Source organism: Erythrolamprus reginae, chromosome 7 (assembly GCF_031021105.1).
Source record: "Erythrolamprus reginae isolate rEryReg1 chromosome 7, rEryReg1.hap1, whole genome shotgun sequence".
NCBI classification, from domain to species: domain Eukaryota; kingdom Metazoa; phylum Chordata; class Lepidosauria; order Squamata; family Dipsadidae; genus Erythrolamprus; species Erythrolamprus reginae.
Window position 1 is genome coordinate 8,327,438 of NC_091956.1, and position 16,172 is coordinate 8,343,609.

The following is a 16,172-nucleotide window of genomic DNA, read 5'->3' on the forward strand; positions in this document are numbered from 1 at the left end:
AGCACCAGCCGGAAATACAGGGGCGGGTCGCGGAGGTTGAAAGAACGGGAGTGGTCCACGTACCGAACTTGTGGGAGTGGGGACAAGGGATGGACCATAACCTGAGTGGAGAACTGTAGGAAAAGTTAGTATCAGTGTTCTGTTGGGCTCTCTGGTAGAATCCTCCCAAATTTCAGAAACACACACATTTGAAAATTCAAAACAATGTTCTTTATAATGAAAATTCACTTAAACCAAGCCCTCTTTTGGGATAGCAAAGAGCACCCGTCTCCAAACAAACTGGTAATTTGTACAAGTCCCTTATCAGTTCTGTGATACTTAGCTTGCAGCTGTGAGGCAATTCACAGTCCTTCTTCTTTCACAAAGTGAAACACACCTTGCTCTGGTTTAGTTTCAAAGCGGGGGAAAATCAGCACACAAAGGTCGAAGTCAGCAAGGCAGGCACGAAACACAACGATCAGATAATCCTCCACAATGGCCAAACCCACAGGCTGCTCTTTATAACAGCCTTATTAATGACCACAGCCCCACCCAAACACAGGTGGCCTCATTTTCTTTGATAATAATCTCTCAGTTGTTGCTGCCTATGCATCGCTCTCTGCATGCGTGGCTGTATCATTAACTCTTGTTCCGAATCCAAGGAAGAGCTAGATAATTGATCTCCTTCTGAGCTGTCTGCCACACTCTCCTCCTCCCTGTCACTCATGTCTTCTTGGTCAGAGGAGCCTTCATCAGCAGATTCCACCGGGGGCAAAACAGGCCTGCAGCATGTGGATGTCTCCCCCACATCCACAGTCCTTGGGGCAGGAGCAGGGCCAGAGCTAACCACAACAATCAGTTTGACTACAGTTCGTAGTCAGGACTGTAGTCGTAGCACAGTTCCCACAAGGTTCTGTTAATAAATTGGAACTTGGAAGAAGGCCAAAGTTTTGGACTCTGATTCATTTCTCGGATGTTAATTGGGGACGTTGACAGTCTGTTTTTCAGAATTATACAACAGCAGAGCTGAAGGCGACCTTGGAGGCAGTAATGGGTTGCAGCCCGTACGGCTGGGATCGGGGTTCCAGTGATGGCAATTGAGATGCGCTCTCATCTCGGCCTGCCCCCGATGGGTACAGGCGCATTTACGCACAAGATTTGGTTTCTGCTCTGTTCTGTCGGGCTCTCTGGTAGGAGCCTCCCCAAAAATTCAAGGGTACAAATTTCAGACACACACACGTTTGAAAATTCAAAACAATGTTCTTTATCACAAAAGTCAAAATAAACTAAGCACTCTTTTTGTATTGCAAAGAGCACTCTTCCCAAAACAACCTGGTAGTCTGTACAAGTGCCTTAATCAGTCCTTAATTACTTAGCTTGCAGCTGTGAAGAAACGTCACAGACCTCCTTCTTCCACGAAGTGAAACACACACACACTTTGCTCGGCTTTGGTTACAAAGTCATGAAAAATCAACAAACAAAGTCCCGAGACAGCAAGGCAGTCCTGAAGTACAACGATCAGATATTCTTCCATAATGGCCAAACCAACACGCTGCTATTTATATCAGCAGCACTAATTACTGGAGCCCCACCCAAACACAGGTGGCCTCTCTTATCTCCTGTAATATTTCCTCAATTGTTCTCTTCTACGCATAAGTCTGCACCTGCATGGGTCCAAAACTTCTGCATCCGAATCGACCGAAGATAATGGAGATTCACTTCCTGGGCTGTGTGCCAAGCCCCCCTCTTCTAAGTCACTCTCACCTTCTTCTTCGTCCGAGGAAACTGAACTACCTGACTCTGTCGGCAATAAAACAGGCCTATGACATGTTGAAGTTTCCCCTGCATCCACCTCCACCTTCCTTGGGGCAGGAGCTGGGCTAGAGCCAACCACAACAGTATGTATGTATGTTTGTGACTTTTATCCCACTTTGCTGGGAAAATCCACACTGGCCACATGACGAAAAAAAGTTCGGTAGGGAAGGTTTGCCTATTTGCCGATGACTCTAAAGTGTGCAATAGGGTTGATATTCCTGGAGGCGTCTGTAATATGGTAAATGATTTAGCGTTACTAGATAAATGGTCAAAGCAACGGAAACTGCAGTTTAATGTTTCCAAATGTGAAATAAAGCACTTGGGGAAAAGGAATCCTCAATCTGAGTATTGTATTGGCAGTTCTGTGTTAGCAAAAACTTCAGAAGAGAAGGATTTAGGGGTAGTGATTTCTGACAGTCACAAAATGGGTGAACAATGCAGTCAGGCAGTAGGGAAAGCAAGTAGGATGCTTGGCTGCATAGCTAGAGGTATAACAAGCAGGAAGAGGGAGATTATGATCCCGCTATATAGAGTGCTGGTGAGACCACATTTGGAATACTGTGTTCAAATTCTGGAGACTTCACCTACAAAAAGATATTGACAAAATTGAACGGGTCCAAAGATGTGCTACAAGAATGGTGGAAGGTCTTAAGCATAAAACGTATCAGGAAAGACTTAATGAACTCAATCTGTATAGTCTGGAGGACAGAAGGAAAAGGGGGGACACGATCGAAACATTTAAATATGTTAAAGGGTTCAATAAGGTCCAGGAGGGAAGTGTTTTTAATAGGAAAGTGAACACAAGAACAAGGGGACACAATCTGAAGTTAGTTGGGGGAAAGATCAGAAGCAACATGAGAAAATATTATTTTACTGAAAGAGTAGTGGATCCTTGGAACAAACTTCCAGCAGACGTGGTTGATAAATCCACAGTAACTGAATTAAAACATGCCTGGGATAAACATTTATCCATCCTAAGATAAAATACAGAAAATAGTATAAGAGCAGACTAGATGGACCATGAGGTCTTTTTCTGCTGTCAGTCTTCTATGTTTCTATGTTTCTATGTTTCTATGTTTCTATGTTTCTATGTTTCTATGTTTCTATGTTTCTATGTTTCTATGTTTCTATGTTTCTATGTTTCTATGTTTCTATGTTTCTAGAGTCTCAATATCCTTTTTACATTGTGACCAAAACTGGATGCAGTATTCCAAGTGTGGCCTTATTTGCAAACATGTGTTTATATCACATTTGCAAACATGTGTTTATATCACCTGTGTGTTTCAACTCAGAAACAAATGTCACATTTTCCGTTTCACGATATTTATGCTGTCCACAAGCTCTCTTGGTCAAGACACCAAAGACTTTGTGGATGGTGAAATTTCCAAGATGTGCTGAGCTTTCCTTTTTAACCTTTCATAAAACGTCGTGATCTTTATGGACTGTATCATATTGTGCCATAATGTGCTTTATTGTCCACAGAATAAGCTTTCCTTAAAGATAATTGGAAAGCTGGAAATGGCTGTGATCAGATTATTATTATTTTTTTTAGAACCCACATTATTTCTGAAATGGGGCTGGTGTGTAATAATGACCCTATCCGTTCAAGATTTAAGATTTGTCTTGGCAGGGGAAATTGATCCATTTCACCTTTGTCTAATGGAAAATTTTATCTTGGATTATCTGTTTATGTAAATGAATGTTCCTATGAAAAGAGAAGTTGAGAGGATTGTAAATCTCTCTGACACTTCGGTTTAATAGGGGGGAAATTGGAAGGGAGGCTGGTATTTATCTGTCTGAAATTGGTTATAAAAACAAAATTATTTGCATGTACTTCAGCAAGCGACGTTCTCTGCAATTTCATTATGCTGTTGAATCACGCAGAGTTGCAATAGCAATTGTAAGCATCTTTTCCTATTTTTGTAGGTTACAAATTCTTGGTTTTGTTGTTGTCAAGCTAATCTATAGAGCAGAGGTCTTCAAACTTGGCAACTTGTGGACTTCAGCCCCCAGAATTCGCCAGCCAGCTATAGAGCCAACAGGTTTAATATTGATCTGATGTTAAACATGTATTTTCACTGACCGTTGATAGTGGCTTGTCTAACTTCTACTTACTAGTTTTGGGCGAACCGAACCTGCACAATTCGGGTTCGGTATATCTCAGAGGACCTCTCATGGACTATGAATGTTAATATGCTTGTGAAGAAAGCACAAAAGAGGCTGTACTTCCTGAGAATGCTCAGGAAGATAAATTTATCTCAGCATCTACTGTTGTCCTACTATCGCAGCACCATTGAGAGTGTCTTGACATACGGCATTCTAGCTTGGTATGGGAGCAGCTCTGTAGCAAACAAAAAAGCTCTACAGAGAATTACTAAAACTGCCCAGAACATCCTTGGGCTCCAGCTACCCACCCTGGATGACATCTTCACATCTCGCTGTTCTAGGAAGGTGCACACCATTCTCAAAGACTCTTCTCATCCTGCTTACAATCTTTATGAAATGTTGCCTTCTGGCAGAAGATACAGAACAACTAGAACTGGGACCACACGTTTCCTGAATAGTTTTTATCCCAGAGCTATACTCGCACTTAACAACGAACTAAAGGGTCACCATCAGTGAACTGTTGGGCAATATTACTCGGTTTGTCATGTAGATGGTTGAGTGGTTCAGGGTGGGGAATTTGTAGTGGGTGGGACATTTTATTCTACTTTTTATTGTATTTTTTATTGTATTTTTAAATTTACCTATTCTGATTTTATGTATGGTGGGACTGGTCTCTGGGGGTCACACGACTTTCGTTGCCAATGACAATTCGTTGTTTTGACAATGACAATACATTTAGTATTATTCAGCATGCCGGACCCGAAACGAATTTTTTTAAAAATTCGTGATTTAGTTCGGCGTTCATGCCGAACACCGCGAAAGCCACTGCCCAGCTGTCATCTGCTGAGAAGGGGAGGAGGAGCCGGGCGCCAGCAGACTTCTTTTTGTTCCCTCGGTTTAAGGCAGCCCTGAAAGGAACCCGTTTTTCGTCCATAGAAAAGATCCAGTCAGCCATGACGAAGACCTTGCGAGAGGTCCCCGAAGATGTCTTCCAGGGCGCGTACCGGTCATGGCAGAGTCTCTGGAAAAAAAGTATAGAGGCCCAAGGACAGTACTTTGAAGAATTTTAAGTGTTTGTGGAAATCTGTTCAATAAATTACTTTTTAAAAAAATAATTGCATTAATTTTGGAACACACCCTGTATTCCCATTTCCATCTGTTCTGTTCCGTTCCGTTCCGTTCTATTCCATCCTATCCTATTCACAGGCCCCTTCCAACTGTTCTATTCTATTCCATTCCATTCCGATATTATACCAATGAAATCCATTTCTCAATTCTACAATAATAACTATTAATTATTCGTCTTTTCTTGTGCCAGCAAATTATTACATTTGCCCCACTTCCGACCTCTGTGAAGTGAGTTCTCCCACTACCGCTGACATACGCTACTAGTTCTTTGTTGCTAAGAAGATCCAAACATATGGAGATTTTTTTAAAATAAATAAATAAATAAAAAATATAATAAATTCTGCCCTTCTTCCCGCACCCCAAACTTCAATGGAGGCTTTCTTTCTCTCTGCTTATAATTTGTTGCTAATCAGCTGTCAGGCTAAGCGCTGGGGGACGAGAGGTTTATCCCTCTCAGCAGCTAATGGTCTTAAAAGTCACTGATTCAATGTCAACAGGAAGCCTCCGTTTCAATCAGAGGGCAGGATGAGGGATGGCCCTCGGTGACATTAACACTCATTTTGAGTTCAAGCATCTGGGGCCTAGTAAATAACCATCAGTAGGTGGGTCTCGGGGACAGGTCATTAGCCCCGCGAAAAATAAATATCGCTTCCCTTGATGGCTGCAAGTAATTTAGCTCAGACGAGGAAATTTCACCCTAGATTAAGTATGATGAGGCAGTATCAGTCAGTGGAGGCCACACAGTGCCTGATGAGTTTGCAGGAAATTTATATGCAGCTGGATGAATGCAAGATGAGTTCAAAAGGAATGATGGACATCTTTCTCTTTAGTCACCCCCCCCAACTCCCCCACCCGCCGCCACCAACTGTCATCGTCTCTGCTGGCAAAAGCGAACCACAAGCACACAAGTGCAAACCTAATAGGTGTATGTAGACCAGTGAAGGGCTGCAATTTTTTTTACTACCACACTGTGGGTGTGGTTTATTTTGTGGGTGTGGCTTGCCAGCCGTGTGACCAGGTGGGAGTGGCTTGACGGTCATGTGACCATGGTGGCTTAAAGGCAGGGTGGATAGATGGATGGATATCAGGCCTATGGGGGGGCGGGGTGAGGCAGCGTTGGCACCTGGTGTTTGGCCAGGAACTCACGGACTCGTAGCGCGTTGTGGCAAGGCGCATTTTTGTGAGGGAGTTGCCAGGTAGCAGAGATGTCTTTTCTCGTCCTGATGACCCTTTTTCGGAGTCTTTCCAGCACATCCACGTAGTAGGCAGCGTTAACTGTCTGTCCTTGAGGAACGAACTCCTTATGGACCACTCCTTTACTGTCGAAAAAGACAATGAGCATTGTTTTCACTTTTGAATTACTCATTCTTGCCTTTTTGGGCTTGGGGGACTGGTCGGTGTGCCACTCAGAGCTTGGGCGTTTTGTTTCTGGGTCATATTCAAAAACCCAGGTTTCATCACCAGTGATGACGTTGTCCAAATAATCAGGTTCAATTTCTATACGTTGCATAAGTTCACTTGAAATTTGCATTCCATTTTTTTCGTGACACGATCGGCACGCAGAAGTTTACAATAGCTGACGTCCTGTCACTTCCACAGCTTGGACAGCACTGAGACCGGTTTCACGGCAAAGCTTAGCGTCCGCTCCAACTAGTCCAAATGCTTCGGTCCCACTCTGACCTATAGGAGCGGCGCGGGAAATTCAATTGCATAGGATAGGATAGGGATAGGCAAAGTTGGCTCTTCTATGACATGTGGACTTCAACTCCCAGAATCCCTGAGCCAATCATGCTAGCTCAGGATAGGATAAAGAAAATGTGGAATGGAATGGAATACTATAAATATGGAATGGAATAGAACAGAGCAGAACAGAACAGAGAGTTGGAAGGGACCTTGGAGGTCTTCTAGTCCAACCCCCTGCTTAGGCAGGAAACCCTGCAGACAAATAGTTATCTAACATCTTCTTAAAAACTTTCAGTGTTGAAACATTTACAACTTCTGGAGGCAAGTTGTTCCACTGGTTAATTATTCTCACTGTCAAGAAATTTTCCTTACTCCTAAGTTGCTTCTCTCCTTGAATAGTTTCCACCCATTATTTTTTGTCTTGCCTTGTCGTGCTTTGGAGAATAGCTTGACTCCCTCTCCTTTGTGGCAGCCCCTGAGATATTGGAACATTGCTATCGTGTCTCCCCTGGTCCTTCTTTTCATTAAAATATCTTACTCAAAGTTCTCTATGCAGTTAATGGCAAAAGTGGGGCCACCAATCCTGAATTAAACAATTCAAACCAAAGGGACTAATCAATTGGTGTGGAGTAGAATTGGAGTAGAGCAGTGTTTCCCAACCTTGGCAACTTGAAGATATTTGGACTTCAATTCCAATTCACTGGCTGGGGAATTCTGGGAGTTGAAGTCCAAATATCTTCAAGTTGCCAAGGTTGGGAAACACTGGAGTAGAGTGATGCATGAGGTTGATATGCTGGAAGGCATGAAAGCCAATTGGATGACTTTGGGCCAATCCCCAGGAGACGGTGAGTTCTAGTCCCGCCTTAGGCATGAAAGCCAATTGGATGACTTTGGGCCAATCATCAGGAGACGGTGAGTTTTAGTCCTGCCTTGGTCATGAAAGCCAATTATATGACTTTGACGCAAATTGTCCAACTTTTTTTTAAAGTGTCTTTTGTGTTTTGTTGTTTATGTTTTGTGTATTATAAATAAAGTTTATTTTTAATAATAATAATAATAGTAATATAATAACAACAACAACAACAACAATAATAGAATAGAATAGAATAGAATAGAATTTTATTGGCCAAGTGTGATTGGACACACAAGGAATTTGTCTTGGTGCATATGCTCTCAGCGTACATAAAATAAAATATACATTTGTGAAGAATCATGTGGTACAACACTTAATGATTGTCATAGGGGTCAAATAAGCAATGGAGAAGCAATATTAATAAAAATCTTAGGATATAAGCAACAAGTTACAGTCATACAGCCAACATGGGAGGAAATGGGTGATAGGAATGGTGAGAAAAACTAGTAGAATAGAGGTGCAGATTTAGTAGAAAGTCTGACAGTGTTGAGGGAATTATTTGTTTAGCAGAGTGATGGCGTTCGGAAAAAAACTGTTCTTGTGTCTAGTTGTCTTGGTGTGCAGTGCTCTGTAGCGACGTTTTGAGGGTAGGAGTTGAAATAGTTTGTGTAATAATAATAGTAATAATAATAATAATAATAATAATAATAATAATAATTTTTTAAAAATTTTTTTTGGTTACCTGCATTAATCACCCCTCCCCCAGCTGTGCAGATTAAAAAAAAAAAGATGATAATGCGGACGAAGGAGATGATTTTGTGCCAGTCTTTCTCCCCCTTATAAAGTAATGCTTGATCATTTGCGTCACTTGGTGTTGAGCTCAGGCAGTTCAGGGCGCTCATAAAATATGCGGCTCCATTGGCTTATACAGCCTGCGCAGGTGAAATTTATATCGACTATTTTTACTTTTTGTGCTTTGAATATAAGGGAGAACAGCTGTTGAATTTATATTTATGGCTCTTTAATGAAGCAGTTAGGCTTTGCGCATATCTGTGCCTATTACGCAGAAGCAAAAGAAGGCTGCAGGACAGCAGGACAAAGGGCCTGAGGAAAGGGCGTCAAAAATTCAAGATGGCGACCTCAGTCGCAAGCGGCCATTTTGAATTTTTTGGGCTTCTCTTCTTTCCTGCCTTGTGGATTTATTTATTTATTTATTTTATTTATTAGATTTGTATGCCGCCCCTTTCCGTAGACTGTCCCTAAAGGGGAATAAAAGATTGTCCCTCAAGGGGAATAAAAGCAGCTTTGGTTGGTCAGGATGGGGTAACTTTTGGTCTTTTGGTCTAGAAGAACTTTCAAAGTCCCTGTTATTCTATGTCCTGTCTTCTAAGTTTGTCAATTGTTTTTTTTTAAAGGGAAGGATGAATAAGTGGAAGTAAGAAAAAAAATTGGATAAACAATCTGCTCGAGTTGGTGGAATAAATGGCTAAAGGTTTGTATAACACAACACTGGTGCAGGTGAAGGCTATAGGAAATTCTTCTTCCTCTTCTTCTTCTTCTTCCTCCTCCTCCTCCTCCCTTTTCTCCTCCTCCTCCTCCTCATCTTCTTCCCCTTCCTCCTCCTTTTCCTCCTCCTCCTCTCTTTCCACCTCCTCCTCCTTCCTTTTCTCCTCCTCCTCCTCCTCCTACACTTCCTCCTCCTTTTCTTCCCCATTCTTTTCCCTTTCCTCATTTTTCTTCTTCTTCTTCTTCTTCTTCTTCTTCTTCTTCTTCTTCTTCTTCCTCCTCTTCCTCTTCTCCTCCTCCTCCCTTTCCTCCTCCTCCTGCTCTTCTTCCTCCTCCTCTTCCTCTCCTCCTCCCCCTCCTCATCTTCTTCTTCCTCCTCCTCCTCTACCTCCTCCCAATATACTTTCCGCTTCTCTTTTATTTTATTTATTTATGTATTCATTTATGTATGTATGTATTTATTTATTCATCCCTCCATCCCTCCACCCATTTATTTATTTATTTATTTATTTATTTATTTATTTATTTATTTATTTATTTATTTATTTATTTATTTATTTATTTATTTATTTATTTATTTATTTATTTATTTATTTATTTATTTATTTATTTATTTATTTATTTATTTATTTATTTATTTATTTATTTAGTCCAATACATAATACACATGTAATAATATAAGTAAAGAAAAGAATAGAAGAAAAGATATAAAAGTATAGGTGAACATATTTGAAAGGAAGAAAAGATAAATGAGATAAGGAGAGACAATTGGACAGGGGACCGAAGGCACACTGGTGCATTTATGCATGCCCCTTACTGACCTCTAAGGAACCCGGAGAGGTCAATTGTGGATAGTCTAAGGGAGAAATGTTGGGGGTTAGGGGTTGACACTACTGAGTCCGGTAATGAGTTCCAAGCTTTGACAACTCGGTTGCTGAAGTCATGTTTTTTACAGTCAAGTTTTGGAGCGGTTAATATTAAGTTTGAAACTGTTGCGTGCTCTTGTGTTGTGTTGTTTTAGAATAACACTTCTGTTCATTTTGCCTTTCAAATCATTGCCCCTACTTTCCGGCATTTGAATTCTGCTTTAGGATCCTGTCAAAACAAAGGAATCCCTCCCGCAAAACAGGATGGCTTTCTGGTCCCCAAAGGACATCCATATTTATTGCCAGCTATTGTAAGTCTCCAAGGTCACGTTCTCTCCCTGGTGCTTCCGTTTAACAGGTGGCACTAAAGAAACTGTGGTGGCAACGGAGACCAATAGAAAGAAGCCTCAGGCAAGGGAAAGGAGGCTTTGTGGTCCCAGGCTGCCTCAGGCAAGAGAGGCGCTGGAGCTGAAAGAGGAGATTTTGTATTTTATTTTTTATTTTTTTGAGTGAAGGAGAGAAAGCTAACTGCTAAATCAATGGCATGAACAGCTAGATTGCTAAGATATTATGAAATGGGAGAGCCAATGGTAACAAGGTGAGCCAATGAATAGGCCTAGCAACTAAGTCAGCCAATAGGAGCTTAAACACTTCTGAGTCTGCGCAGAGAATCGAAATTGAAATTTAAGAGGAAGGCTGGGAGTGGCTCAGCCCACTCTGTACTCTCTGTCCACTTTGAACTCTGAACTAAAAGAGTTCAGAGCACTGCACACCGTAACAACTAGACACAAGAAAAGTTTTCCCCCCGAACGCCATCAACTCTGCTAAATAAATACTTCCCTCAATACTCTCGAACTATTTACTAAGTCTGCACTACTATTAAACTTCTCATCGTTCCGATCACCCATCTCCTTCCATAAATGACTGTATGACTGTAGTCTGTAACTCTGTTGCTTGTAGCCTTACAATTTATATTGACTGGTTCCTAATATAATTGGATTGCTTATTTGAACCTGGACTATCATTAAGTGTTGTACCTTATGATTCTTGATGAATTTATCTTTTCTTTTATGCATACTGAGAACATATGCACCAAGAAAAAATCCTTGTGTGTCCAATCACACTTGGCCAATAAAATCCTATCCTATCCTATCCTGCCCTGTCCTGTCCTGTCGTATCCTATCCTATCCTATCCTATCCTGTTTTCTCTTTTCTGTCCTGTTCTATTTACCACCCCAGTCAGATGGTAGTATATTTAATATAATATAATGTAATGTAATGTAACGTAACATAACGTAACATAAAGCATAGCATAGCATAGCATAGCACAGCACAACACAACACAACACAACACAACACAACACAACACAACACAACATAATATAATATAATATAATATAATATAATATAATATAATATAATATGGTATAATATGGTATAATATGGTATGGTATGATATAATAACATAACATAACATAACAACATAACATAACATAATATATGATAATACAATACAATACAATACTCTACTCTACTCTACTATATTATATTAATATAATATACAGTATTTACTTATTTATTACAGTTGAAAGGGATCTTGCAGGTCATTTAGTCCAACCCCCTGGCCCAAGCAGGAATCCTGCATCACTCCAGTCAGATGGTAGTATATAAAATATAGTATATATAACGTAATAGTAAATATAATATAATATAAATATAACATAATAGTAAATATAATATAATATAAATATAACATAATAGTAAATATAATATAATATAAATATAACATAATAGTAAATATAATAATATAATTTAATGTAACGTAATATATATGATATGATACGATACGATATAATATTCTGCCTTTCAAAATATCTTTCAAAATATTTCATCCTTCTAGGAAGTGTGGTGGTGAGGACTTCCCTCAATTCAACAGGATTTCATTCCCGCTCAAGGATTTCATTCCCATTTCGTGGTGGGATAAATTGCCGCAAACCGTTGGCAGATTTTTACTGTTTGCTTTGTGAAGGACTACTCTTTGGAAGTGAACTGTGTCCTTCCTCGCAGAGGGGAGGAGGGATGAAGAAAAAAAAGCAAGGAAACCTACAGCATTAGGGGCAGTGCAGGGGGCAGAAAGCAATTGCCAGGTCAAAAGATGGAGCGCAATTCAGAATTACAGGAAGTATCGATTTTTCATTAGACAGACGTCTACGCTCCCAAAGGTGGCAAAAGACTCCGCGAGGGCTTATTAATTGATCTGGGCACGGCACCCATCATCTCTTATTGTCTGTCTTCTCTTATTGGCTATCTGTCACATCCCATTCTTCCGAAACTGAAATGTATATCGAAGTCAGTTCGTTCTAATTACGGCTTCCTGTCACCGCAAAGTTAACCTCTCGGTTAACCATTCGCTTTAATCACCCCTGGCTGGCGATGTTAATGAAGGGAAATCCCCGGCTTTTGTGTGGCGGATTGAAAAACGGAGCTCAGGGTAAACATGGGTGGGGTGTCACCGGATAACTGAGCTGGAAGGGACCTTGGAGGTCTTCTAGTCCTACGCTCTCCCCCCAGATTTGTTCTGTCGGGCTCTCTGGTAGAATCCTCCCAAAAATGCACAGGTACAAATTTCAGACACACACACGTTTGAAAATTCAAAACAATGTTCTTTATAATGAAAATTCACTTAAACTAAGCCCTCTTTTGGTATAGCAAAGAGCACTCATCTCCAAACAAACTGGTAATTTGTACAAGTCCCTTATCAGTCCTGTGATACTTAGCTTGCAGCTGTGAGGTAATTCACAGTCCTTCTTCTTTCACAAAGTGAAACACACTTGGCTCTGGTTTAGTTTCAACGCAGGGAAAAATCAGCACACAAAAGGTCAGTCAGTAAAGCAGTCAGGAAACACAACGATCAGATAATCCTCCACAATGGCCAAACCCACAGGCTGCTATTTATAGCAGCCTCACTAATGAGCACAGTCCCACCCAACCACAAGTGGCCTCATTTTCTTTTATAATAATCTCTCAGTTGTTGCTGCCTATGCATCGCTCTCCACATGTGTGGCTGTATCATTAACTCTTGTTCTGAATCCAAGGAGGAGCTAGAGAATTGATCTCCTTCTGAGCTGTCTGCCCCACTCTCCTCCTCCCTGTCACTCATGTCTTCTTGGTCAGAAGAGCCTTCATCAGCAGATTCCACCGAGGGCGAAACAGGCCTGCAGCATGTGGATGTCTCCCCCACATCCACAGTCCTTGGGGCAGGAGCAGGGCCAGAGCTAACCACAACAAGATACAAGCAGGAAACCCTATATCAGGGCTTTCAAACTCAATTTCATTGAGGGCTGCATCAGGGTTGCGTTTGACCTCGGGAGGCTGGGGTGGATGAGGCCAAGGTGCATGTGGCCAGCTTGACATCACTGGTGATGGAGATCCCACCCAAAAAGAGGATAAATCAGCACCTAAAACCCAATAACTTATTGGACCCAAACCAGCATGGTGTTACTGAAGGCAAATCATGTCAGACTAATCTCATTGATTTCCTTGACTATGCCACAAAGGTGTTCGATGAAGGTGGTGCCGTGGATATTGCCTATTTGGACTTCAGCAAAGCCTTTGATACTGTTACTCATAAAGAGATGATAGATAGGTTAGTGAAGATTGGACTTAACCCCTGAATAGTTACAAAGAAACATAGAAACATAGAAGACTGACGGCAGAAAAAGACCTCCTGGTCCATCTAGTCTGCCCTTATACTATTTCCTGTATTTTATCTTACAATGGATATATGTTTATCCCAGGCATGTTTAAATTCAGTTACTGTGGATTTACCAACCACGTCTGCTGGACGTTTGTTCCAAGAATCTACTACTCTTTCAGTGAAATAATATTTCCTCACGTTGCTTTTGATCTTTCCCCCAACTAACTTCAGATTGTGTCCCTTTGTTCTTGTGTTCACTTTCCTATTAAAAACACTTCCCTCCTGAACCTTATTTAACCATTTAACATATTGAAATGTTTCGATCGTGTCCCCCCTTTTCCTTCTGTCCTCCAGACTATACAGATTGAGTTCATGAAGTCTTGCCTGATAAGTTTTATGCTTAAGACCTTCCACCATTCTTGTAGCCCGTCTTTGGACCCGTTCAATTTTGTCAATATCTTTTTGTAGGTGAGGTCTCCAGAACTGAACACAGTATTCCAAATGTGGTCTCACCAGCGCTCTATATAAGGGGATCACAATCTCCCTCTTCCTGCTTGTTATACCTCTAGCTATGCAGCCAAGCATCCTACTGCCCAGTTCAGTGGATTTGCAGCTGGCTGAAGGGTAGACATCAGAGGGTTGTTGCTAATGGCGAGTATTCTGAGCAGAGCCTGGTTACAAGCGGTGTGCCACAAGGGTCTGTTCTGGGTCCTATTCTTTTTAATATATTTGTGAGTGACATAGGGGAAGGTTTGGTAGGGAAGGTTTGCCTATTTGCCGATGACTCTAAAGTGTGCAATAGGGTTGATATTCCAGGAGGGGTCTGTAACATGACTTCTTAGAAACTTCCACTGGTAGAGCATCCACAACATCTGGAGGCAAGTTAATAGTAGTAATAACAACAACAACAACAACAACAACAACAGGCCATTAGAACAAATGCTGTCAAAGCCAGAATTGAGAAATCAACAGACGATCCAAAGTGCAGACTCTGTAAAGAAACAGATGAAACAATCGCTCACATACTCAGCTGCTGCAAAAAGATCTCACAGACTGACTACAAGCATAGACATGGTGCTGTAGCACAGATGATCCACTGGAACTTGTGCCGGAACTACCATTTACCAGTGGCAAAGAACTGGTGGGATCATAAGCCCGAAAAAGTGGTCGAAAATGAGCAAGCAAAACTACTGTGGGACTTCCGACTTCAGACTGACCGAATTCTGAAGCATAACACACCAGACATTGTGATCGTGGAGAAAAAGAAAGTATGGATCATCGACATCACAATCCCAGGGGACAACAGAATTGAGGAGAAGCAGCTAGAGAAATTAGTGAAATACGAAGATCTAAAAATTGAGCTGCAACGACTCTGGCATAAGCCAGTGAAAGTGGTCCCAGTGGTACTTGGCACGCTGGGCGCACTGCCAAAGGATCTCAGTGGACATTTGAAAACCATCGGAATTGACAAAATCTCCATCTGTCAATTGCAAAAGGCCGCTTTACTGGGATCGGCAAACATAATTTGCCGCTACATCACTCAGGCCTAGGTGCTTGGGAAGCGCCCGACTGGTGATGAAATACGAAATCCAGCATAGTGACCTCGTTTGCTGTGTTGTATTGACATAATAATAATAATGATAATGATAATGATAATGATAATGATAATGATAATGATAATGATAATGATAATGATAATGATAATGATAATGATAATGATAATGATAATGATAATGATAATGATAATGATAATGATAATGATAATGATAATGATAATGATAATGATAATGATAATGATAATGATAATGATAATGATAATAATAATAATAATAATAATATTTGTACATTGTGTTTTGCTGTTTTGAGTCGCTCCGAGTCCTCGAAGAGGGGCTGCATACAAATCTAATAAATTATTATTATTATTATTATTATTATTATTATTATTATCATTTCTCCTTATTTCTAAGTTTCTCCTCTGCTTGATTAGTTTCCATCCTTTGCTTATTGCCCTGCCCTCCGGTAGAAGCCCAATCCTTGAGCCAATCCTTGTTCAATTTCTTAAACAAACCCTAAGTCTTGAAAATACATTTTTATTCATTTATTTTCTGATTTGTTTTTTTTTTTTAATAACCCTCATTTAGAGAATTCTGAAATATGGTGCATCTCTAGATTAATTTACTATTGAGCAGACACACAGTAGATAACTCCCGTTATGTCGGCTTTCGTTATTCCAACATCTGAATTCTCCATCTGTCTCTCTTGAAGGCTCATGTCTTGCAAATCCTGTGCAAATATCAGTCTTGTTTATCTGAATTCGGGGTTGTCCAAAGGGTTATAGTGTTCCAGAGTGTAATGTAACAAAGGCCAACACTAGTCTGGTTTTAACCTGGAAACTACAGGCCTATATTTGCCGGGGTGGTGCAGTGGTTAGAGTGCAGCGCTGCAGGCTACTTCAGCTAACTGCTAAGCTGTAGTTCAGCAGTTCAAATCTCACCACCAGCTCAAGGTTGACTCAGCCTTCCATCCTTCTGAGGTGGGT